Raw genomic sequence first — 27,764 nt, 5'->3', positions numbered from 1 at the left:
TTTCCTCATAGATCAAGAATAAAGCAAGAATGTCCACATTCACCACTTCTATCCAACATAGTACTAGAAGTCCTAGCCAGAGCATGTAGGAAAGAAAAAGCCATCCAAACCAGAAAGAAAGATGTAAAATTGTCTCTGTTTGCAGATGACATGATCTTATACATAGAAAACTCTAAAGACTCTACAAAAAACCTGGTAGAATTAATTAATGAATTCAGTAAAGTTGCAGGATACAAAATCAGCATAAAAAATCAGTTGCATTTCTATACACTAACAAGGAACTATCAGAAAAGGAAATTAACAAAATAATCTCATTTATAATAGCATCAAAAAAAATACTTTTGAATAAACTTAACCAATGAGGTGAAAGACTTGTACACTGAAAACTACAAAAAACCGATGAAAGAAATTAAAGAAGACACAAACAAATGGAAGGACATCCCGTGTTCATCAACTGGAAGAATTAATATTGTGAAAATGCCCATACCACCAAAAGCAATGGACAGATTCAGTGCAATCCTCTTGAAATCCCAGTGGCATTTTTTACAGAAATAGAAAAAACTATTCTAAAATTCATATAGAAACAAAAAACTCCAAATAGCCAAAACAATCTTGAGAAAGAAGAACAAAGCTGGAGGCATCACACTTCTTGATCTCAACATACGTTACAAAACTATAGTAATGAAAATAGTATGGTACTGGCATAAAAATAGACGTATAGAGCAATGGGAGAGAATAGAGAGCCCAGAAATAAACCCAAGCAAATATGGTCAACTGATTTTCAACACGGGTGCCAAGTATACACAATGGACAAAGAACAGTCTCTTCAACAAATGGTTTTGGGAAACTGGATCTCCGCAGGCAAAAGAGTGAAATTGGACCTTTGTTTATGCTGTACACAAAAATCAACTCAAAATGGATTAAAAACTTAGGTGGAAGACACAAAATTATAAAACTACTAGAAGAAAACATAGGGGGAAAGCTTCATGACATTAGTTTTGGCAATGACTTCATGGATATGAGACCAAAAGCACAGGTAACAAAAGCAAAAATAGACAAGTGGAACTATGTCAAACTACAAAGCTTCTGCACAGCAGAGGAAACAGTCAACAGAGTGAAAAGGCAGCCTACAGAATGGGAGAAAATATTTCCAAACCATATAAGGGGGTAATTTCCAAAATACGTAAGAACTCCTGCAACTCAATAGCAAAAAACCACCTAATAATCTGAATAAAAAATGGGGCAAAGATTTGAGTATTTGTTTTCTAAAGAAGACGTACAAATGGCCAACAGGCACATAGAAAGATGCTCAACATCACTAATCATCAGGGAAATGCAAATCAAAACCACAATGAGATATCACCTTGCACCTGTCAGGATGGCTTTTCTCAAAAAAAAAAAAGACAAGTGTTGGTGAAGATGTGGAGATATTGGAACCCTTGTGCAGTGTTGGTGGGAATGCAAAATGGTGCAGCATTGTGGAGAACAGTGTGAAGAAAATAGAACTACCATATGATCCAGTAATCGCTCTTCTGGGTATATATCCAAAAGAATTCTGTAAGTTCTTAAGAGGTAGGATGCATGGTTAAGAACACAGGCTCCAGAATCAGACTGCCTTAGTTCAAATGCTGGCTCTGCCACTTACTGTGTGACCTTAGACATGTCACATAACCTCTCTGTGCCTCTATTCTTCATTTGGAGACTGGGGATAAAATAGTACTTTCTTGTAGTGAGAATTAAATGAGTTAATATACGTAAAGGGACTGGAATGTGTCTGGCACACGGTAAGTAATATTTTAGTATTGGCTATTATCAACCTAGCTACTATCACAGGCAAGAGTGAGGTGAGAGATAACCAATGAAATCCAACAGTGTCTTATCAGAGCATGGTGAGTTGAATAGTGTCTCCCAAAAATTCACGTCCACTGGGAACCTCTGAATGTGACCTTTTTAGAAATAAATGTAATCAAGTTAAATGAGGCCACACTGGATTAGGGTGAACCCTAATCCAATGACTGGTGTCCCTATAAGAAGAGGAAAAGACACTCTGAGCCACAGAGGAGAAGGCCATAAGCAGACGGAGGCGGAGATTGGAGTTATGCGCCTGCAACCCAAGGAACATCTAGGGCCACCAGATGCTGAAAGAGGCAAGAAAGGATTTTTCTAGAGACTTCAGAGGAGATGTGACCCTGCTGACATCTTGGTTTCATAAATCTATCCTCTGTAACTGTAAGAGAATGTCTGCTGTTCTAAGGCACCGACTTCATGGCAATTTGTTATGACAGCCTTAGGACATGAATATGCAGGGTAATGTCCCAGTATCCACTAGAGAGTGTACCGTTACATGAAATTAGCATGTCATAGCCAAACAGAATTAGCATTATTTAAAGTCATTAAGCCCTACTAGGGACTCTAAACAGGATTGCAGGAGGAGTCTCAGTGATCTTCCTGGGTGACATGTGATATCAGTCAGCTGACAGAGACACCCAGGCCACGTGTTGTGTTCCCCCCAGCCTGCTTCCACCCCCGGCCCCCATGAGCTTCTTGATGGATCTTTGCTGTAATCAGCCATTGATCACATGGGCTCATTTCCATGTCCACTCTGCTGCTGGACCGTAACGATGGTTGATTCACAGAGCAAGAGGCCCAAGTGGGCCCTCGCGGCCTTGTTAGTACAGGTGCGATTGCCACCAGGCTGACCTTGCTGCCGCGGTGTCTGGTCATGGACTCTAACTTGCCAATGGGGTTTGTGATTCTTTGTTCCCAGGCGGAGACCCATTTCTAAATTCGAGAGAAATTCATAAATATTTTTCTCTCTGGTCTTGCGGGAAGGCCAGATCTAATTGCACGCTGAAAGACACTTCTATCTAGAGGCCACTGAGGGAGGCTGTGGGCTCAGGCCTGGGGCAGAGCTCGCCCATCCAGGCTGCTCATCTTGCAGAAAAGCCCTTATAAGGCTTTTCCTTATAGAAGGAGAGGTAGTGTGCCTCATCCAAGCCCATGCAGCGAGTTCTTTATCCTAACACCGCTCCCTTGCTGCCTGAGCTGGGGAGTAGCAAAGAGAAGGGTGTTCCCAGCAACATTTTGGACTTGAGACACCTTGACTTCTAGTTATTTGAAATAATGGTAGGAATTATTATTTTTTAAGTATTATATTTTTTGTTTCTATTGTATAATAATGTTGGAAACTCATTGATGAAATTAGGAAAATACAGAAAAATTTAAGAAAAAAGAAAAATTAGCTTTAATTCTTTCACGAAGAGATAAGTTAGCATGTTTTATTCACTTACAATTTTTTTGTATATGTATAAATTTTTTATTTTGGACAAAACTGAGGTCATATTGCGGCCGGTCCCGTGGCTTAGCAGTTAAGTGCGTGCGCTCCACTACTGGCGGCCAGAACCGCGGTTCAGAACCGCGGGTGCGCACCGACGCATCACTTCTCTGGCCATGCTGAGGCCGTGTCCCACATACAGCAGCTAGAAGGATGTGCAACTATGACATACAACTATCTACTGGGGCTTTGGGGAAAAAAAAAAAAAAGAAGGAAGATTGGCAATAGATGTTAGCTCAGAGCCGGTCTTCCTCAGCAAAAAAAAAAGAGGAGGATTAGCACAGATGTTATCTCAGGGCTGATCTTCCTCACAAAAAAAAAAAACTGAGGTCATATTATATATACAGTTTTCCCCTCTCAAATCAATAGACGGCTTTTATTGCATTTTTAAAAATCACAAATAAGTCCCAGGAATCACCTGGCCTCTTGTTCTTTCCCTGGCTGGACAACTCTTAGATCTTATTCATCAGTCTGCTGAACTGTTCCTTTTTCAGTTCATTATTGTTCAACACTGTAATTGATGGAAAGTGAGCACATGCAGACCTCATCTCATAACAGAAGCCCATATACAGTTTTATGTTCTGTGTTTTTCTGTTTATTGTAGTTTGGGTATTTTCTCGTATCATTAAATGGCATATCTTCAAAAACATGATTGCATAATATAAAACAATGTGGATTAAGAAGTTATTTAGATATTTTTGCTATTAGATATTTAAGTTGTTTTCTAATTTTTGCAATTATAAATGATTCTGTTGTGTTATAACTTATGCATACATATTTAAGATTACCTCTGATTGTTTCTTAATAAATACTTAGAAGTAGCATTTGGGGTCAAAGAGTATGAGTATTTTTAAGTGTCTTAGACAATACATTTTGCTAAATTACATGGCTTCTTATCAGAGTGAAAATTGAAAGTTGGATTTACAATCCGAGAATCCAGGTTTGAATCTCAAGTTCGCCACTTATTAGCTGTATGATTACAGGCAAATTCTTTTGTCTCTTGACCTAATGTGTAAAGTAAGAACAATAACTACCTTATAAGGTTATTATGAGAATTAAATAAAACAAATATTAAAGTGCTTAGCACAATGACTAACACTAAGCAGATATTCAACAAATGTTTATTGTTGTTTTGAATTTTGTCGCCAGTGATAAGTCAAGAACCACAATCTTCTAGGGAAAGACCAAGAAGTTTTATTTTCCAAATAACTGGCTCTTGGTGTGGGGTGGAGATAGTAAGATCCTTCTGTTTGCAAGCATGTGGGTAAATTCAATGGAAAACCCCAAATAAAACTATTCTGTGTTAATATGATGATGATGAAAAGGTTTAGCTCAAAAGGCAGAGTCAGATCTGGCATTTTGATGATGTCCATCTCTTCCTATGGAGAATATTTTGGCATGTCACATTGCTGTCAGAAAATTAGGATTTACCTGATGCAACAGCTAATGGCAGACAAGTCTGGCTGCAAGCTTCCCTTGGGGGATGAAGAGAAGAGAATAGTATGTATGGGTCAGGAAATAAATCTCCGATTCTCGATCCTTCCCTAAATTCTCAGATTCCTAAAGGCTACAAAGAAGGCTGGGCTGAGGAAACTGGGAGGAAGTGAGCTAAAACTTAAAAAAACACAGGCTTTGTGTCAGCTGGACTTGGGTACAAATCCAGGCTCTGACACTCCCTAGCTATTTGACCTTGGACAAGTCACTTGACCTTGACTTCACTAGGTCTATCTCTTGCTTTGTAAAAGGATGTTTATAACAGCCTACTTAGCAAATTTTTATCAGGCCAAAAGAAAATGAATATAAGCTAGAAAATGACCAATAAATAGTAGCCTTTATTACTATTATCATGTAATATTGGACAATCTACTACCTTATCTTAGTCTTAATATCTTCATTCAGAAAATGGGAACAATAATAACAATTATACTTAAGTTGCAATATTGTCATGAAGATTATTGAAAAATATGTATGTGAGAGTATTGAGTAATAGGTGCAGCACTATGAAAAAGTCAGGTTTGGAAGGAAGAGTCCTCAGCCCTGAGCGTGGCGACATGAGGACAGCAGCTCTTTAAGGCTCTGAGGGCCGGGGGCCTCCTCCTGCGCCTCAGCCACCGCCATATGCCTTCATTCTGTGTACCTGCCTGCTCAGGCCCTGCCCTCCCGTCATCGCTCCCTGAGTGCCAAGATTATTCAGATGTTTAGTGTCACAAAATCACATACGTCAGAATTGAAGCACATCCGAGGGAGCCAGTTTGGAATAATCAATGTTTGTTTCCCAGCAAGGGCTGAGACTCTTGTGGTCTGCTTCCAAGGCAAAGGCTGGATCACAGCAGTCAGCGAGCACCGTGCAGAGAAGGGGGAGTGGGCGGTGCTTCAGTGCACAGGCTCCGAACCTCCAACACCAGGACAGCCTCCCTCTGGCATCTTGCTGGTTACAGATCCAACTGGGAGGATCTGAAGTGTCAGGAAGCAGCAGTGTTTTACATCCAGGGTGCTGCCCACCCACATACCTGAAACGATGTAAGCCCTTCTCTCCGAAGTTCACCATCTGCAGCCACCGTCACACATGTATGAGGTTGTGGCCAGGGCAGAGGTCGGGGCAGGTAATGTATGTGAAGCCAAATGCCTTTAATGACATGATTTTGAGCTGCTTAAGGTAAACATGAAAAGTTTATGAAACTAGGGCATTAGACGGGATTATTGACAGAAAGATCGCCACTCTTGCCTGTGCATTTGCCTTCCAGTTGATTCTCGTACAGTACTCATATCAAATCAAAATGGGCTCAACTCATTGTTATTTGTAGTAAAAATTAATAAAGCCTACATACGTTTAGACCTTTCCTCATGGGACCTACTATTAAAACGAAAAAACCCAATGGCGACAAAAGATGATTTTACCAAAGTTATTGTTGATTTGGGAGAATGCAAGGGGAGGTATAAAATGATTATATTTCACAAACTTTTCTTTGATGACCGGATTAAAGAGAAAAGAGAGTTGATGAACCAGTCATTCTTGACAGTCAATCAGCAAATATTTATTGAGAACTTACCGTGTGGGTAGATTGCTGGTGGCAGGAGCCCTCCTGGGAGTGGGAATAGACAGGAGGGAATGGATGGCTATGAAAGGTAATATGGAGGTAGAACTGAAGGACTTGGTCTCAGAGGGATGATGGAGAAGGAGCCTGAGGTTACTTCTAGGTTTTGGCTTGGGCAACTGACTGGGCTGTTAGAGGCGATGCTCTCAGGAGTTGGAAATGCAGAAAGAAGAGCAGCTTTGCAGGAGCTGTGGAGGGGGACAGTAAGGAATTATCTGGTCTTGGTCTCTGAGTCCTTTCCCCTGTGAGGCAGAGCATGGATAGTAGTGGATCCGCAATGGTGTACATTTTATCCAAAATTATAGAGCAGGAAACCAGTAGTCAGAGAAGAGATGTTCTGTTCTTCAGCAGGGCCAGGGATCAAATATGGGAGAGAAAGTCTCTCATTGGATCATCCATCAGAGTGACAAAGCAGAGAATAGGAACCAAGGTATGGGATGTGTATCAGTTAGCTATTGTGCATAACAAACCACCCCAAAACTTAGTGGGTTAAAACAATAACCATTTCTTATTCTCATGAATCCATGGGTCAGCTGGGCAGCTCCACTAATCAGGACCAGGCTTGGCTGATCTTGGCTGCACTCATTTGTGCATCTGTAGTTAGCAGGCAGGTTGGATGAGGACCAGTTGGTCTGGAGTGGCTTCAGCTGGGATAACTCAGCTCTGCTCCATGTTGTCTCTCAGCTTCCAGAAGCTGGTTCTCATAGTAGATGTAGGGTTCCAAGAGCGAGCAGAACTGTGCAGGACCTCTTGAGGCTTAGGCTTGGACACTGTCATTTCTGCTGCAAGGTAAGTCACAAGGCCAGCCCCTACTCAAGGGGTGAGAGAGGAAACTCCCTCTTTTGATGGGAGGAGTTACAAAGTCACATTGCAAAGGATGTGAATACAGGGAGAGGTGAAGAATTGAGGCCATGTTTGGAAATGATCAACCTCATGTAAAGTTCTGAGGCCAGGAAAGTGGAGAAGAGCAAAAAAAAAGAATATTGCCACTCATAGTGACCTCATCCAAGGTCCAGTGCATCTTGTGGGCATGGACCTGGTTCATTTGAAGGGATTAGAACCAAGTGGACACCTCGATGGAAGTGGCATAATGTGGAGGCAAAGTTGGCATGAGCTTAGAGGAAAGACCTGTCCTTTTTTGTCCTCCAAACACTTCCATTGTAGGGGGCACATTGATTTAGTTAAAAGCTTCAGACCTTGTTAAAATGGGACTCACTAAAGAAGAGGTAGCACTTTAATGTTGTGAATTTGTGAATGAGTTTTTAATCTTTTCTTGAGAGTCAGTTTTATCAAAATAAGAGAAAATAAGAGAGCAGTTGGCATTTGGCAGCAGAGACTGGAGGTAAAACCTCACCCCTCTCATTGTTTTGCAAAGAAGCTCACATTTCTTATGTGGAACCAATAGAAATGTCATATGCTGCTTGGTATCTGCACACTGAACAGCTGAAGGTGAATCAGCAATGTTGTGCAACTTTTAGAAAAACCAAGGAGTGTCCAAGGAAGGACTAATAGGCGCAAAGAATTTAGCAACCGAAGAGAGACTCTCATTATTTCCAAATTAGCCAGAACTTACCAGAATGTTCTGTTGTCCTCCGGTCATTGCATAACAACATAATAGAGATTGTACGGAATCCAGGGAATGAAGGTGGGAGTGAGGTTGGAGAAAACGATCATGAGGAAAGAGCCAAGGATTTGAACAACTAAACCAAAAGAAGAAAATACTGGAGAGGGACCAATCTTCTGATTTGTAGTCTAAAAAATGGCATTCATGATGATAAAATGGGCCCCATCTTCTTTGAGGAAAATAAGAGGAAAGGAGAGTGAAGCTGCACACATGATATTAAGGTTAGAGTTAAAGGAAGAACTTCCTGAGTGATTTTTCTTAAGTACTACTGGATTAGCTCTTAGGAAAAGGAAATAGGTTGATGGCAGGAGTAAGAACAGCATATCCATATTAATGTTCCTCAGTACGAATGCACTCGTGCGGCTGGCTACTGTGTAAATTACTGTGAAATTCCTTCCACAGGGGTCTTTAAAATGAGATAACTGCTCTGGAGTGAAGGGCCGAGAGCAGGATTAACTGACCTCTTGGGTTTCTCTCCAAGTCCCCTAAATTGAATACCAACATGGTTTTGTGCGTCCCTGAGGCTTCTAAACTATTGTGTTTTATGCCTGTGCTAATCGTTCTTTGTTTTAATCTTGAGGTTTTCCTCCCTGTTTTGAATGACAGGCAATAAGTTATTTCAATCACGGTGTTCATTTGGTCTTATTTGGTCTTTGTAAGCTCTTTAGTCTTTTGTGGGGGCAGGGGAAGGTGAGCATCTGGCCATGGCCTTGAAAACATGCACACGCATTTCTCTGGAGTTCTCCACTAGAATATAGCATCGGTCCTGATGCCAGCTCATCTTCTATGTGATTTGCTACTCACACACCCCTTTGTCAAGGTTGGCTTAGTCAGCTGTGTCTGGAGCAGTGTTACTTGGGCCCTGGACTTGAGGTAGGTCTCCAGGAGATGCCCTGAGGTACAAGCGCCAGAAGCAAAATCTGACGGAAGCAGGAAACACGGTTCACTTTCCTTATTTATAAATCAAATTGGTGTCCATGCTTGGTGGAGAGAGGGGGCACACAGGCCAGCTAGAAACCTGGAAAACAGTGCTGGTCTCCACAGTGGGTGAAGAGCAAGTATGTGTCAACCATGAGATTACAGCCAAATGAGAGGGAGTATGTGGCTGGGGATGAATCAGATCAATAGAGGCAAAGGAAATCAAATGCCATCTATCACCCTCCAGCTACGTGGGCAAAAGAGTCTTAACATTAAGGATGCTGTGAACAAAGAGCTTAGTGTTCGAAGGCGAGGAGAAGCCCTGATGACCCGTGGGCAGGACCTCGGTGACGATTGCTTGGGTGTCTGAAGTGAGTGACTCACCAGGGAGTTACAGCTGTTTACAGCTGACCTGTGTGTTAAATATTCATCACCCAGAACTCTCTCGGGCGTGCAGTAAGATTTGTTCCAGTCCCCCCAAGCAAATTAGCAGCTTTTCTGTTTGATTAGAGGAGAAGTAAAAAATAAGGAAACACATTTTTCCTCTCTCCCCAATTCCCAGTGCATCTTTTGGTACTTGGAGATTATTTTCAGGGCTGGAGTTAGTCAAAGAAAACTGCTGTTTATTGGACACCATCATTCTCAGAGTGTATGTGTGGGAGAGGATGGTGGTGGGGACAAGTTAGGAGTAATTTCTGTTGAACAGGCTAAGTTTCCCAGAGCTTGTGGTCTCCCTTGACTCTAGGTACCTACACGAAGCACCTACAGAGGTGGTTGAACAATTTGATGATGGGTTTACCTGTTAGGTTCACAGGTGATGTCATGTTTATTAACGGATGAGAGATGCAATACTGTAATAGGTTGACCATAATATATTGTCAGAGCTGATGGGTGCCTTTTTGAGTTGATCTGGAAAATAAAGAGAAAGCCTATATTCTACACCTTAAATATTCGTCACTGATGAACACTTTCATTTGAGCTTGTTCATTAGATCCTTTGCAATAACTAGTCAGTGATAATACATAACATGTTTATATGACTTTGAAGTTTATAATTTGTTCACATTTCTATGAAATAGGGTTTAACATCTCCAATAGAGTCTGTTGAAAAAGAAGGAAATCTCAAGTGATCTGCTTAAATTCACATAGCTGGAGAATGGTTGGGGTGGGGCTTTTAATGGAGACTTTCCTAATTGTAAGTTCCCTGTTCTTTATTCTACATCTAGCTAAGAAGAAATGTTCAAAGAGGCAAGGTCAAGATGCTAAACCAGCAGGTGTTGGGAGCAGAGCTCACAAGGACCTAAAAGCAGATTTCATTTCTTTAAGCACTTTGCCTCCCACCAAGCATTGCACATTGGGCTGCGCACAGACTTCTGACGTTCTTGGAGGGTTCATTCATTGTATGATTTTATGGTGCATCAACTTCATGCCAAACCGTGATCTCATCACTGAAGATAGACTGGGGAGCAAGGCAGACAAAATCCCTGTGCTCATGGATCTTTGGTTTTGGTGATGTAAAAGAGATAAGGGTCCCCAACTCGTATGGCCTAACTACTTATGGCTAACTTTGGTCTATAGCTCCTTCTTTACCCAATAACGTCAAGACTTAATAGCAAAGTTGTTACAAGTATAGGTTTGAATCCCTACTTTTCCACTCAATTTTTTTTATAGTAAAATATGGTATAATAACAACCAACTTATTGGTCTCTTGGAAAAATTAAGTTAGATTATGTAGGTGATGCATTCAGTACAGTGCCTGGTGTACAGTGAGGATACAGTAAGTATCTATTGCTGTTATTATCATTATTACTTTAATATACAATGCCCAAAGCAGTAGCAGCAGGCTTCCCTCAAGGGAAAATGCAGAGGGATGTGATGAAAAGCCAATGGTGTTGAGTTCAGCTGCTGAATTCTCTGTGCAAAGACCCACAGAGAGAACACCCATCCTCGTGTGGGTTACTTCTGGCTGCATCAGAGACAGCTGAGTTTCTGGTATCAGCTTATCAGATTTGGCAGAGGAAGGAAATGCTCCAGAGTGACTCTGGTGCTGGGTCCATTTCATATTCTAGAAAGGTTTGTTAGAATGCATACGGCATGCTCAGCGACTTGTTGGCTGTTGGGGGTCAAAAATGAGTAGAGCACTTTTCCTGCCCTCAGTTATGCAGCTATGAAATATCTCCTAATTATTTCTTTTAAATAAACATGCCCTATTTTCCATGATGGCAAAACAAGGAGGACTGTCCAGTGAGTGCCTCTAGCTCAATGGCCTGGCAATGAGCTCACCAGGATCAAGGGTTCCCTGTTCTTCAATGGCAGAGCCTGTGCGCATACTTAGCCTCCCATAGGACCGTGCCCCCTCCATGCCTACGCAGCAGCCTAAATCCCACATCTCACAAGGTGTCCAGGTGCATAAGCTGATGTGTTTAGACAGCTTCGCCTTCAGCTGGAACTTATGGGCAGGTGGTCTGGTGCCAAAGTCCTGTCTGGTTATTCCTCACACCAAGGCTGTTTTTGGCTCTCCGACCCTACAAGAAGGTAGGAGGGCAGTACGCCTTCCCTAGAGCACACATGTGGGGTGTGTCCAGCAGCCTTACCAGCCCTAGCACAGCAATTCCTGGGATGGTAGGAGAATGGGAGCTTTGAGCCTCTTGCTGATCTTGGCATCTACATTCCCCCTATAAAGCCTGTTCATGCATCTTGGTGGTCTTTGCCTTTATTAATTGCTCCATTCCGTCTCATTAGATAGAATTGTACAAATGAATGTCAAAGTGAATATTAAAAAGTATCTATGAGAACTTGGAATAAGAAGCCATTTAAACTCCCCAACGTTCTAAGTTTAGCAGCTCCTGATACTGTAGTGTTGACAATTGTTTTCGGATAACCAAAGGACATTAATAAATTCAGGTAAAGAATGTGAAACTATTCAAGTCCTAATTAAATAAGTGCAGAGTTGGCGCTTAAGAAGCACTGTTTTGGCCTGTGACTGTGTCTCATTACTGGGCAAGGTTTCCTGCTTCTTATGCTAGCTCTTTGCATTGGCTGTGTTTTGTTTTCCCACCCTGGATTGTTGCCAATTTTATCTGTCATTTGCAGATTTTCATTACTCTCAAATTATTTCATGAGTGTATGTTCGCTTTCCTTAGTGTATATGCATCCCAAGGCCAAGATCTCTGTCTTATTTATCTGTATCTCTTAAGAGTACATATTTAATAACCGATTGTTTATTTTTTTAACTGTACTTCAATGGTTAAGGTAAAAAGATCTTCTCTGGATATGTCCAAACTAGAATTCTAGAGTGTGGTGAAAAAACAAGCAAAGCCAAGAACTATGTTTCTTTTTACCCACTGATTTCCTAAGCTAATTTGTTAAAAGTATAAATGCGAGGTATTAGTAGTTCTTAGTATCTTTGGAAAGGCAACACAGTCCTCATTTTTTTGTTGCTGTCCCCATGCCTCAGCCTCGTTTTGTTTCACAGATCAGTTCTTTGGGTTCTAATTTGGAGGAGCAGCTAATGCCTCCTCCATAACTATTACAATAAGGTCTTCCAAATATACCCACTCTTCCTACTGCATTTTTATTAAATTAGGGACAGATATTAACGAGAACAGGGAATAGTTGTGGCTATGTATCTCTTCTCAAGTTTGTGTGAGTACAAGTCAGGGGAAACATCTCTGATCTCTGGCTAGTGTCCATTAGCCTTTCAAAGTATGTTTGAAGCTCTCAGGTTTTACTTTGGTTGAGAAGACAGGCTCATCAAATGTTTTCACATAGTAATACTTCTAGCTGAAACAGAAAGCCAGCACTACATAAACAAATAGCTCTAGAAATAGAATTGTACCACAAAACACTTAACCAGCATGGTTTTTGAAAATGAACATTATAGCTATAGTGAAACATTCAACTTATTTAACCTTAACAAGTTTAAATGACATTTTGGAATCAAATATTACTCTGTCACTTACCCAGGGCTTTTTTCTTGTCTTGAATAAGTTTGATTGAATTGAAAAAAATTTCCAAACTTACTTTGATTTTCCTTTTTGCGTCAACTAGTTTTGGGTATCTGAACCATTGTCTTTATGTAGAATTGTTAGCAGCCCAAGGTAAGAAAATGGTGTTGAATTGCTGAGAGCAGGAGGGGAAGAAAGAGAGGGAGGAGAAAAACTAAAAGGAAAGGAGGGAGGAAAGGGAGAAAGGATGGACAGGAGTTGGTAAGAGGGGCACTGGTTGCGGGATAAAAGAATACAGAGGAAAGACAGAAGAGAAAGGCTGGTCTGGAAAAATTGCTCTCAGTCTGTAGAAACAGGGCAATTACACCAGAACTGGCTCCGACGAGTAGCCCCGGGGCTCTTAGTTAGAAAGATGAGCACAGATGGCCTGTGTTTTCTTGTGGACAGTGGTCAGACTTCCTTCTGGAGCAGCCACCGGGCAGATTTTGCAGCCAATGGCCCCTCTGTAGCAGATGCTGTCGCTGCTCCAGCCACGTCCCTTTGGTTCCTTTGTCATTTTCTTGCACAGTGGCTTTCACTCCCGACAGCCAGCACCAGTCTCTGAGGACCACCACCGTGCCCAGGTGAGGACACCTTGGACGTTGCTTCAGCCGCACCCTCTGAAAGCTGGGAGTGCCTGGGAACTTACGCCCCTCCCCCAATGCCCAGGGCAGCCCCTGACTGGTGACTGAAGGGTGCAGCAGTATCAGTACTCCAGCTCTCTCGCCCCTGAACTCTGAGGTGTGGTTATGCTGTCTCTAACCCCCCACAGGACTGAGCCAAATTTACCTTCTGTAGGATATCTTCCTTCCCTTCCTTTTTCCGCTTCTCTGTGCCTCTACTGGTTGTCCTAAATACACTTCCTAATAAACCTTGTGAAATTTCATCTTGGGCTCTGCTTCTGCGATCTTGACCTAAAACAGCACCCAATTACCTAAAAGTCCAGATTATTCCAAAGACCGTTGAGGAGATGGTTCATTGTTTGATCCTCAGGGGTGACTCAGCATCATGGAAGATTTACTCTATGTGTGGATCCACACTCATAATAAAAGAGGACATTCCCCTAGTATACAGTCTCCCTCTGCCCACACTTTCCTCTTCGAGTGCTTGACTTCTTCCGGAACATGTGAGCATCCGTCCTGATGAACACAGATGAGCCCCACCCTTGGAGACTCTGCTCTCACACTCTCCCTCCTCCTCCCAGGCTCTGTCGTGGTTGTTGAAGCTCAGCTCCATCTGGAAGCCTGACCGGCATCTTTCTCCAGAGCTGGGAGTTATTGCTGGGTGTGTTTGGGAGTTGGCTCATTTTTAACAACCACCCCTCAACCACTGTCTGATGATGTCACCTTTGCTTGGGTGGGTTGGAAGCCACAAGGAGCAGACGGCAGACATCTTCCCTCACAGCCTTGTGGTTTTAATAGACATTTTTCACCCAACCCAAGATAGGCGTTAGAACTAGAGTCAGGGGATGTGTGCTAAAATAGTACCTGGCTTTTTATAATTTTGAGGGAGGCAGCTAAGGCAGTGTTTTCTGGTTCCTTGTGATCCCATAATTGTTTCATGAAGTCATTGTGGCTCCCCATAGTCAGTGAATCAGTTCTTAGGATTCTAATTTAGAGGAGGGCATTTTTTTCTTATTCTGGAATAGCATAAAAAATATGTCTGAATCTACTCATTTCTTCTCTCACTTGCATAAAAAAAGGATGGGAAATAGCTCCCCTTTTCAACACTAGGAAATTGGAAGTGGTAGTAACTATTTATCTTTAATAGAATTTTTCTGTGTGAATCCAGCCTGGGAAAAACTCTCTGCTGATGGGCCCATGGAGCAGACACAGCGGAAATCCAGATATTTCTGTAGTGGATCTCATCAGGAGGCCAATTTGGGGGCATGTGGCAGAGATGGTGCCAGGTTCCTCTTTGAAATCCCTGTAGTGAATATTTAGTGAGCACCTACTGTATGCCCAGTAATGTAGGGGCAGGTGCTTGTGATGGTGGGGGTAAGTTAGAATGACTTTTTTGCCTTTCAGGAATTATATTGCAAATATATTATGTTATAGTGTAAAAGCATGTTGATTTTGACATCTTTGATCCAGAGATTTTATTGCAAGTAATAGTGACATCATAAATCTCTCTTAAATGGAAAACTTAAGAGTTTTTATTTAAATTGCTACATACTTGAAATAGACTGTTTGACTATGTCGGAAATTCCCAAGTCAGTGGTCAGCTGCTTCCTTATCATTCTAGTTGCAGAAAAATTGCAGTGAATCATGATTTTATGGGAGCTGCTGCTCACCATGTCTTTTCTATACCTCTTATTTCTTGAAAGTTTATTGTAGGAAAGTGAGCTTAAATATCCAAATTTAATTATTTTGGCAATATAAATTAATAAAGTAAACATCCCTGACAGGGATTATAACTGGAACATGTAACAATAATATTATCTTCCCTAAGGGTAATTTTTATTAAATAATTATTATTGCAGAAACCATTAAGTTTGTTAAAAAATCAAACAGTATAACAGTAAAAGTACTCCCCTGCCCAAACCCCCGCTTCCTAGAATTGCCCTCAGTGACAGTCTGGATATTTAAACTGAACATTAAAATGGAAATGCTGTTTGATGCACTGAGATAGGAGATTCCAAATGGAGGGGAGACTCTGTCCAAAGGAGATGGCCAGATAACAGTTATACAAGTCATGCACTTCTTCTCACATTGTATAAGGGTTAGCCTTTTGGAGTTAAATAAGGAGATTTGGGGAGAAGATTCTTGGAGAGTGCTGTTGGCATATTGTAAGCTCCTCCTCCAAACTAGGGGTGCTTTCCCCTTTACCTTACACCCATATGGGGATTTTAAGGAGACCGCTTAAAGCTTTAAAGTACCCCTTAAGTTTGGTGGTTTGCTGGGCCAGTATCTGAGCCCAATCAAAAAAACTAAAAGGTGGGGGATTGGTTGGCCAGAAGCTCTGAGTGAAGGAGATACTATTTTTGATTAGGAATAACCTATCCTTCCAGAGTTGTAGGGGCTAGGGATGGGTGAGTGTTTCCCATGGACTGGATATAAGCCATATGAGAGAGGAAACCAATGTGGGGTCAACTCCAGTCCACTTAAAAAATTGCCAGCTCAGCAGAAAGAGGCCAGAGGTGAACGTCGACTCCAGAGGCTGAGGAAGGAGGCTCAAATGATGAGTAGGAACAGAGATGTATCTACCGGTATTAGTGGAAGTGTAGAAGAAATTTCTCCAGGGCTAAGTGAAGGGGTCTCTGAAGAACCCATGAAACTGCCCACAGGAGAAAAATAGCAGCTTAATCTTTTGTTAGGATGAGAGAACACTGCATCAGATCACTACGGTATCAATCAAGTAAGAAGCTTCCTGCTTCTCCTTTCCTTTGATCTCTTCCTGGGCTGTAATCCTCAAGGGTCAAGAGCTAAGGGAATGGAAGCAGGGGCCAGACAACCACCTCTTCCCGGTGATGACTTCTCACCTGCAGGAGACCTGAGCTGGGGAAAAAGGAGAAATCTCAAATTTAAATCAAGTTTGGAGCGCTGATTATTAGATGAATATTATATTATTACTAAATTGACACTCTTTTCTGTGACTTAAAATGACTTTAGGAATTTTTATTATGTAAAAGTAACCAGAAAGTTCATGCCCTGCCTAAGTTTGTACCCAGAGTCAAAGAAAGAATGACTAACCCCATGAAATAAACATTAAGAGACAGAGTCCAGCTCAAGAGTCATGCTTGTTTAACATGAGAGCTCTGCAAGTGCATATGTGAAGGCATAGACACACATATACACGTGTCTTGAAGTCATAGTTCTCAATACACGTGCTCAAGGATTAAGGATTCATTGGCATCTATTCTAAGAACAGCAGTGGCCTTTATGGCCCTTCTGAGAGCAGCAACAAGATTACAAGGAACAAGTAAATAGACACCTAAATAAATGAGAGAGAGAGACCCTCTTGGAACTGCATGTCATCATATCAATTGTGCTCATTTGCTCAGCCACCTCATTATTCAGAGTAGTTAACAACAGACAAATCTTAAAATCTCAGTAACTTAACCAACAGACGTTTATTTCCTCACAGATCATCTGATTCTGATGGAGAGTGCTTCTCCACCTTGTAGCCATCCGGACCACATGGCCTCCATGTTCCCCTTGGCAGGGAAGGAGAGTACGGTAGGGTTCTGTTGGCCAGAACCCAGTCATGTGACCCCAACCCAACTGCAAGAGGAGCTAGCAAATGCAGAGGAGTGCGTGGACATTTGGTGAACACTGACTCTCTCTGCCACAGTCATTTACCGTATGATCAACAATATTTATTGAGCAACTACTAAATGAAACGGATGCTTTTTAGTAGGGAAAACTGCAAACATTAGAGTCAGAGACATTTGGGCATGAATCCCTACCACTTACTAGGTATTAACAATTAGCAAGTTCTTGGCTCTCTCTGTCTTACTTCTTACACCTGTAAAATGATAATTATATGCACTCCATAGGATTATTACAAGTAGTAAGTGAGATAAGTATTTAAAGCTCTTGGTACAATAGGAAGCTGGTTCTCATCCATCATTTTGTTATAAGATGCTATGACAGGTTTATATAAGATACGAAGATTTCTAAGTAATGAACCCCATTCTCAAAGAGCACACAACTTCAGAGGTATCAGTAATGCAAGTACACAAATATTTAAAATAAAAGACATTATGAAAGAACTATAGGGTTGATATAAATGAGAGATTCAATAAGAATTCAAAGGAAGAAACATCACTTCTGCTATAGAAGACTTCTTGGGAGAAGTTGTATTTGTGCTTGGTTTTGAATAATGGGAAGATTCCAAGTTAAGACAAGAGGATTCAGGAATTCTATGTGGACAGAAAGATTTGAGCAAAAGTGCAAAGTCAAAAAATTTAAGACTATTTGGGGGATGAGAAATAGACCAATTTTGGCTGCAAAGGGATGTTTAAAATAGGAGACTGATGAGAAATAGACTGGAAAAGTAGGCAAGGTGTATAGGTGAGGGAGGGTCTGGAATGTTAGCTGAAGGAGCTTGAACTTGATGCTGTAGGTAATGGGGAATCATTACACGACATTAAGGAGTGGAATGATAGTATCAAAGTAGTGCATATAGAAAGAGATACAACGTGATGATGAGGAAATCACAAAGGTTTTTTTTTCCCCTCTGTAGAGCAGGGAGGAGAATCAAGAGAGAAAGGACCTTAATCCAACCTTGATAATTTATAGATGAGAGAATTGAGATCAGAGAAACTAAATGACTAGCCCGAGGTTATTGAATGAAGCAGGAATGGGTACAAGATTTTCTGATGTCACCATTTCGATGCTGTCACTTTAGTGACTTCTTTCTAACACCTTGTTAACATTCTGAGAGCTCAGGGCAACTTGGGATCCTCAGGGTGCCCTCTGTCTTTCCTCTGAAGGAGAAACTAGTCTGGACGCCCTTGATGTGCTAGCAACTTAGATTTATAGCTTTCCCAGACATGGTTATATTTTAATCCACTCAGTTTTTTTTGGTAACCACTCAGTATATGCCAGGCACTGTCTTTGGTGCTGTGGGTACTACAAAGATGACTTAGTGAGATTCCCACCCTCAAGCATATGGAAAGTGTTAAGTAATAACTTAGACAAAGCATTTGGAAATTCAAAGAAGGAACAGAATATTCTAGCTGGGGTTTCTGAAGATGAAACCTTAGGAAAAAATGGCCTGAAGATGAAGTTCACAAAGAAAACAATCTCTAAAGTTGAATATTCATACACTGTAAAAACTGGCAGTGGGAAGAAATCTGACACTCTTCAAAACACTCTAAGCAAGGGCTTGTCTACTTCACCCGTCTGTGTATGCAGCCTTGGTCTCTAGTGTGCACATATATGGGGGATTGTAAGTGTATATGAAAAATATTTGTACACATTCATCTTCTCTTTAATAATTATAAACTCATTGTGGTAGAAATTTGTTTTGTCTTTTTTTCCCTGATTGACCATAATCTAATTCCCTCCCTTCCTGAATTTCTACTCAGGGAGTATTTAATATTTAGGATTTCAAGGTGGATTTTTCCTTGTATCTTGGAAACTTATCAATGACCACATCAATAGTCTGGACTATAAGGTCAAATAACCATCCAGTAGCATCCCAAAATTGAGGAGGCGGGAGCAGTTCACTCTGGGCTGCAGGCTGCAAGGAAGTGCACTGTCTGTACAGAGTTTAAAAATAATAACAAAACCAAATAAAATTGGGTCTCCTTATTATCCCTATGCTACTCCCCCAAATCTAAGTTCTAACAATTCCCTGTACCAGGGCAAACTGCTCCTCCTGCCCCACCCTGGTCCACTGGTGGTTGGGACCAGACACCGCCTGTCAGAGCTTTCTGAAGGGCATCAGTTTAGAGAACCACCTCCATGACTCCCCTTCTCTACCCACACCCCATCCTCCTTGATGGGAGAGGAGGATGGGGAGAGGAGAGGAGCACCATTTGGCAAGTGCAGTGCTGGAGAGGGAGTGTTATTTCTTCCAGTCGTCACTAAGAGAGAGGAAAAGGCTCCGTGAAGCCAAGGGAGAACCGCTCCATCTCCCCTGTCACCCTTAAATCAGTATTTAAGGCACAAATACTGATTTAGGGGTAAAGGGACATCATGTCTGCAACTTTTGAATGGTTTGGAAAAAATATTGTGTATATATATATATTGCACTCTCTCTCTCTCTGTCTATATATATATACATGCACAAATGCAGCAAAATGTTAACTTTTGTGAAATTTGGGTAAAGGATAAGAGTATCTGGGAATTCTTTGACTTTTCCATCAAATTTTCTTTAAATATGAAATTATATCAAAAAATAATAAAAAATTGATTTTAAATCACAACCCAGTGAATGTACACATACATACATGTTTACATATTTATTCATTCAATTAATGTTTAGCAAGTGCTCACCATATACCATTCTAGGCAAGGGGTGTACATCAGTGACCAAAACAGACAAAAATATCTTCCCAAAGAGCTTACATATGCATATATCCATCCATGCTAATGTATGCATGTGTGTGTGTGTGTGTATTTACATATACACACATTAAATGGGAGCAAAATTTTATTTAAATTATAATTTTACTAGTGGTGGAGCATCACAATTTTTAAATTCTATCTCATTTTAAAAATGAAGCCAATGAGGTAAAAATATATTGACTTCATGAAACACTAAGGGATCATAATCTGCAGTTTACAAAGCATAGCACTAGATCAGAAAAAGAAAAGCAACAGCCAAAATGCCCTCAAATTTAAATTTTCATCGACAGCATCCCAAAACTCAAACTTGGGAATCCAACCTAAAACAATCTTCTGATCTCCATTTCTTCGTTTCCAGCTGCAGACTTGCCATCGCCTCAGCCATTTTGGACTTTCTCAGTTCAAAATTAAACTCTTGATCTTTTGCTTGAGACTGTTCTTCCTCCAGTGTTTCCCGTTTCAGGAAATAGCACCTCAACCCACCCATTGCTCATCTTAGAAAGACTGCAGTCATCCTTAACACCTCCCTTTCCCTCACTCCCTACAATGATCAGTAACCACATCCTGTTGACTCTCTATCCTAAATATATCTCAAATTCATTTTTTTCTTTTTGTCTGACACTCTTTTAGTCTAAATTTACCAACATCTTTAACCTAAATTATTATAATAGTTTCCCATTTGGTCTCCCTCCATTCAATATTTTCCCACTTCAATCCTTCATTTGACAGCCAAAGTGATCTTTTAAAGCATAAAGCAATTAAGTCATAACCTTTATGATCTTCCCAGTGCTTGCAGGAGAGACTAACAAATCCTTAACAGTATACTAATTAAGATTATGTTTGACCATGAAGGATGGAAAACCTAAAGTAACAGAGGATTAACAGGATAGAAATTTCTTCTTTATCACAAAAGAGAAATAAGAGGTAGGCGGATTAAGGCTGATTTTGTACGACATGGAATCTGAGACCTGGACTGCTTCTATCTTGTTCTGGCATTTGCGGCAAACGGCTTTCACTCATGGTCAAGGTGGCTGCCTAATCTCCAGTCACCATATCCACTTGCAGCTAACCGGAAGGAGGAAGTGACATAGAGAAACACATTCTCTCCCTTAAGAGACCATTCTGCTTACCTCGAGTTGTCCACAAGTTTATCACACAGCCACACCTAGCTGCAAAGCAGGTAGGTTCTAGAGTCTTTTATCCAAGTAGACAATATCCAGCTAAAAAGTAGGTATTAATAATCAGTATTCATAATGAAGGTTTTGAAAATGAATATTGAGAAACTACTACCAGTCTCTGCCATGATGGCCTTTAAGGTCCTGGAAGAGTTGGCCCTGACATTGCTTCCTTGCTCATAAACTCTGGCCACACTGGGCTTCTCCCTTTAGTGAGCAAAGCTCCTCCTATCTCTGGATCTTTCCATATATTCTACCTTCTTGAAATACTTTCCTGCTTGTGTCCCGGAAAGAACTTCTTTGACCTAAGAGGCAAGATGATACTTGCCCTCTTAACTCCTTAAACATTTCAATCATAGCATTATTTCAGGTATATATTTATTTATATAAGCATTTGATTAATATTGTTAATCTGTATTTGAAATACTCCAGCATAGGTAGTGAGGCAAGTGTGTGTACACAGGTTAAGCCTAACCTGTATCAACAATTTAGAACTGGCCAATAATCTTATAAAGTAAGCAAGTTTAAACTAATCTATATCAACAATGTAGAGCTGCCTTAATACATAAGGAATAATAGAAGTGGTGAAATTTGATGTATTCAAGATATGTGATTGGTTGGGAGGAAGACAGCAGACCTACTGTCCTTCTATGAATAAGATCTAAAAAATTAGTAAGCCTATTCCATTGGTCCTTATGATCCAGAGCCTAGCCAGGATATGGCACAAAGTAGGCATTTATTTGTTGAGTGAATAAATAAATCAATTAACTTAGCATTCACTGTGGGTTTAGCTAATACTTAGAATAAAACTAAAAACCCAATTGAGAGATAAAAATCAATATTTTTTGCCGTAAATTTGAATTCCTTTGCTGTCAAGTAAAGTGAGGTGAGCATTTGTATTTTGTCACAGATTATTAATACCTTTATTAATATATAATTCACATAATATAAAATTCATCCACTTAAAGTATATAATTCAGTGGATTTTAGTATGTTGACAGAGTTGTACAACCATCACCACAATTTAGAGCAATTTTATCATCCCCAAATGAAACCGCATACATGTTAGTAGTCACTCCCCATTCCCTACTAATTTATTTCTGTTCCTATAGATTTGCCCATTCTGTACATTTCACATAAATAACTGACTTCTTTCATTTTGCATAATGTTTTCAAAGTTTATTTATGTTGTAGCATGTGTCAGTACTTCTTTCTTTTTTATTGCAAATATCAGTCCGTTGTTTGGAAAGACCACATTTTGTTTATCCATTCATCGGTTGATGGACATTTGGGTTGTTTTCACTTTTTGGTTATTGTGGATGATGCTGTAAGGACATTTGTATACAAGTTCTTGTGTGGACATATGTTTTCATTTCTCTTGGGTATTGTGTTAGATTCCTACCACTGCTATGACAAATTACCACACACTTAGTGGCTTAAAACAACGCGAATTTATTATCTCATAGTTCTCGTGATCTGAAGTTTGAAATCAGCTTCACAGGGCTAAAATCAAGGTGTTGGCAGAGCTGTTATCCTCCTGGAGGCTCTAGGGGAGCCTTTTCCAGCTCTCAGAGGTCACCCACATTCCTTGGCTCCTGCCAGCACTGGCATCACTCCCACTTGTGTTAACATCATCTTGTCTCCTTCTCTCCTTTCTGTTGTCACATCTCTCTCTGCTTCCATCATCACATTGCCTTCTCTGACTTTGACCATCCTGCCTCCCTATTGTAAAGACCCTTGTGATTATATTGGACACACACAAATAATCCAGGACCATCTCCCCATCTCAAGATATTTAATTTAATCACAGGTGCAAAATTCCTTAGGTTTCAGGCATTAGGACATGGACATCTGTAAGGGGCCATTATTCTGTTTACTACTGGTATATACCTAGGAGTGGAATTACTGGGTCACGTGGTAACTCTGTGTTTAGCTCTTTGTGAGGAACTGGCAAACTGTTTTCAAAAGTGGCTGCACAATTTTACATCCTCACCAGCAAAGTATGGGGGTTCCAATTTCTCCACATCCTCACTAACCCTTGTTACTGTCTGTCTTTTTTGATTCTAGCCATCCTAGTGGGGGTGAAGTGGTATCACCCTGTGGTTTTAATTTGCATTTCCCTAACGACTAATGATGTTGAGGATCTTTTCATGTGCTTATTAGCCATTCTTATATCTTTTTCGAAAAAATGTTTATTCAAATCTTTTAGCCATTTTTAATTGGATTATTTATCTTTTTATTATTGAGTTATAAGACTTCTTCACATATTCTGAATAAAGTCCCTTATCAGATGTATGATTTACAAATATTTTTTCCCATTCTGTGGGTTGTCTTTTCACGTCATTGATGTAAGATTTGCAGCAAAATGTTTTAAATTTTGATGAGATCCAATATATCTATTTTTCCTTTTGCTGTTCTTGCCTTTTGATGTCATATCTAAGAAACTATTGCCTAACTTAAGGTCATAAAGATTTACTTCCATGTTTCATTTTAAGAGTTTTATAGTTTTAGCCCTTACATTTAGGTCTATAATCCCCTTTGAGGCTTGGGGTGTGTGTGTGTGTTATGATAAGGGGTACAACTTCATTCTTTGGCATATGGATTTCTAGTCTTCCCAGCATAATTGGTTGAAAAGACTGTTCTTTCCCCATTAAATTGTCTTGGCACTCTTGTCAAAAATCAATTAACCATAAAGATAAGGGTTTATTTCTGTACTCTTAAGTCTATTCCATTCATTTCTATGTGTATCCTTAAGTCAGTTCTACCCTGTCTTGATCACTGTCACTTTGTGGCAAGGTTTGAAATTGGAAAGTGTGAGTCCTTCAACTCTGTTTTTCTTTTTCAAATTGTTTTGGCTATTCTGGGTTGCTTGTACTTTTAAAAATTTCAGGACCATCTTGTCATTTTATGCCAAAATCCCGCTGGGATTTTGACAGAGATTGTGATGATTCTGTAGATTGATTTAGGGAATAGTCTCATTGTAACAATATTAAATCTTCTGATCCATGAACATGGGATATCTTTCCGTGTGCTTAGATCTTTAATTTCCTTCAACAATGTTTTGTAGTTTTCAGTGTACAAGTCTCACATTTCTTTTGTTAAATTTACTTCTAAGTATTTAATGTTTTTTGTTGCTGTTGTAAATGAAGTTGGTTCTTTAATTTTATTTTTGGATGGTTTTTTGCAAGTGTATAGAGATACAGCTGAGTTTTTATGTTAACCTTTTATCCTGCAACCTTTCTGAACTCGTTTACTAGTTCTAAAATATTTTTAGTGGGTTCCTTAGGATTTTCTATATACAATATCATGTCATCTGTAAATAGAGATTGTTTTACTTCTTCTTTTCCAATCTGGAGGACTTCTATTTCTTTTTCTTGCCTAACTGCTCTGGTTAGAATGTCCAGTACAGTATTGAATAGGTGAGGCAAGAGTGGACATTGTTGTTCCTGATCTTAGGGGGAAAGCATTCTGTGTTTCATCATTAAGTCTGATGTCAGCTACAGATTTTTTTTGTAGATGCCCTTTATCAAGTTAAAGAAGTTTTCTTTTATTCCTAGTTTGTTGATGTTTTTGTCACGAAGGAGTGTTAGATTTTGTCAAATGCCTTTTCTGTATCTATTGAGATAATCGTGTGGGTTTTGTTCTTTGTTCTGTTAATATAGTGTATGACGTTGATTGATTTTCAGATGTTAAACAAACTTGAATTGTTTAGACATAGTTTCTTTTGGTCCTTAAAACATATTTATAATAGCTGATTTAAATATTTGTTCAGTACCTTCAACATCTGGACCCCCTTAAGAACTTTTTCTTTTGACTGCTTTTTCCTTTGTATGGGCCTTACTTTCCTGTTTCTCTGCATATCTCTTTATTTTTTTGTACCAAATGGGAATTTGGGATAATATAATGTGGCAACTCTGGATATCAGATTCCCTTCCACTCCACTCCATAGAGGTTGTTGTTGTTGCTATTTTGTTGTTACTGCTGTTTATTTATTTTTTTACTGATGTTCCTTAATTAACTCTGTAAAGTCTATATTCCTTGTATTATTAAGTCACTAAAGTCTTTGGTCAGTTAGCTTAGTGATCAGCTAATGATTGGTCAGAGATTTCCTTACATGCCTTCAACCAATAAGTCTTCCACCCTCTGCTGAGGGGCTCTGTGTGTGTGTTGGGGCATGCTTTCAATGCTCAGGTAGTTTGTAACTGTCTTAGCCTTCACTTCCTGCTTGTACAGGGCCTATAGGTTGGCCAAAGATGGGATACTAAGGTCCTCTCAGATGTTTCTGGGAAATGTACCCAGCCCTGCACAGGTGTGTGACCTTCTTTATCGCCAGGAATATGTCCCAACTTTTCAAAGCCCCCCGTGGGCATCTCATTCCCCAGATCTTCCTTGTAAGTTTTTGGCCAAGCTCTTATTTGGCCCACTTGCAGCCTCAGGCAGCTATCATGCTAAACAACTGCCACTGGTTGTTTTCAACAAATGCTCTGGAGATAAGGATTTTCTGGCAGAGTGAGCTCCAAGTCAGGTCAAATAATGACCGCAAATATGGCTTTCCCAGGGAGCTGCATGTCAAGTCAAACAGTGACATTGATCTGGGTATGGGATTTTTTGAGAAGTTCAAAATCAAGTCGGCCCCTACTAGTGGCTGCAAGGCTCTTACGGAGCTGGGGAGAGGGCGGTGGGAATAAGACAAGTTAAAAGGTCACGAAGCTCTTGTTCTTACTGAGGTTCAACAACTTCAATACATGCTCCTCAAATCATTGCAAGCCTTTCATTAATTTTTGGAGTTCTGAAAAAGTTGGTTTTGATGATTTTTGCCATTGTTTTCTTGCTTTTATGGAGAAGCAGATGTACATCCAGTCCTCATGCTGCCATTCCAGAACTCCCACCTCTCCACAAAATCTCACTGATTTATTAATATTTGCATCTCTTCATTGATTAGAAATAAAAATTATGAACTTAAAGAAACAAACTTGATTCAACCTTGGATAAAATTAAAATAGATTATAAGTCACAGTGGTATATGATAAGCCTTAAGAAAGAATCAGGTTGGGGGACGGCCCAGTTGCGTAACGGTTACATTTGTGTGCTCTGCTTTGGTGGCCTGGGGTTTGCAGGTTCGGATCCCAGGCACAGACCGATGCACCACTTGTCAAGCCATGCTGTGGTGGCATCCCATATAAAGAGGAGGAAGATGGGCACAGATGTTAGCCCAGGGCCAATCTTCCTCAGCAAAAAGAGGAGGATTGGCATTGGATGTTAGTTCATGGCTAATCTTCCTCACCAAAAAGAAAGAAAGAAAGAAAGAAAGAATCAGGTTGACTATCAAGTATTTTGAATGTTAAAGTACCCTTCCCGTAAAATAAGAATATTTACAATACCGAACTCATATAGGATCTCAGAGAATAAAGAGCACATAGACAAAAAGAAAAAAAATCTTAGTTATATTTCTACAAGTCCTGATCATTACCTAAGCTCTTCAATAGGACTAGAAAGGTCTTCCTATTTGTTGGTTCAATATTAAGCACAAAATTCTTATTTAATTTTCGTGATGCATAACCTCCAACCAAGAAGTATGTAAAACATTCTATTGTTTATTTTGTCAATCTATTATATTTGTTACAGGATATGGAATTTGTTCATTTAAGTACGTAAGTAAATTTACCAGTATTGTGTTAATCACCACATAATTTATATAAACTCTTCCGGTAATCAGGAAAATCATATACCCTGGGATCAAAGTTTCTCCTCCCATACTACATAAAATAAAATGTGAACTAATAGATTCAAATTCAAATGCAAGAAGCCTGGATTTTTTGGACAACTAGAAGCTTGCTACTGAACATTGTGTACATTGAGTGTATGTGACAGACACAGTTAAGTGTATTGATATAGACATATTAAAGTTCATATAGGTTACTATCTTTTCTTTCAGCAACAGGAACAAAAGGTGACTGTTAATGTTTAGATGATGTTATAGAGCACAAAAGGACAATTTATAGAAAACTATAAAGTCTTTAAAAAATTTGAGGATACCTTTATGTTTTTATTTTCTATAGTTATGTGTTTTGGATTGGTACGGATACCATCTTTTAAAAAACTTTTGTTGATTCATCATGAAAAAAGAAGCACCTAGTGATATGACATTTTCTAAATTGTACCTTTTACCCCAAACACTTGTTTCTGTTCGAAGCCTTTGTGGTGAACGCGCACCCGGGAGTGAAGATGAGTCCAGCTGCCATGCTCTGCGCAGTTCAAGGCATACTGATCCTGTGTGAGTTGTGTGGTGTTGCGTTCTGACCACGAGTACCTCCCTCTTGAACTGAGTCAAGTGGAATCAAAGGTGACTCTGCGACTGGTCTTGAGCAAGGGGCAGTTTATCGATGAATCAGCTGTAGCCACCTGTCTTTCTTGCAGAGAGCTGAGTCAGAGCAAACTTAAGGCAAATATTCTGACAGCTTTTGAAGAAGAATTTTGCAAGTTGTTCCCTCCAATCTGGCACAAACCCGGATAACTGAACAGAATTTAAGGGTTTTTTTTTCAGTTGTGTCTGGGTGTTTTTCTTTCTTTAAAAAAAAAAGGACTCAAAATTTCCACTGAGTTCCAATCAATAT

The sequence above is a fragment of the Ceratotherium simum genome, chromosome 13 (assembly GCF_057802395.1).
Source record: "Ceratotherium simum simum isolate JZ-2026a chromosome 13, ASM5780239v1, whole genome shotgun sequence".
Lineage (NCBI taxonomy): Eukaryota > Metazoa > Chordata > Mammalia > Perissodactyla > Rhinocerotidae > Ceratotherium > Ceratotherium simum.
The sequence above is the reverse complement of the archived record's forward strand: the minus strand, read 5'-3'. Positions refer to the sequence as shown.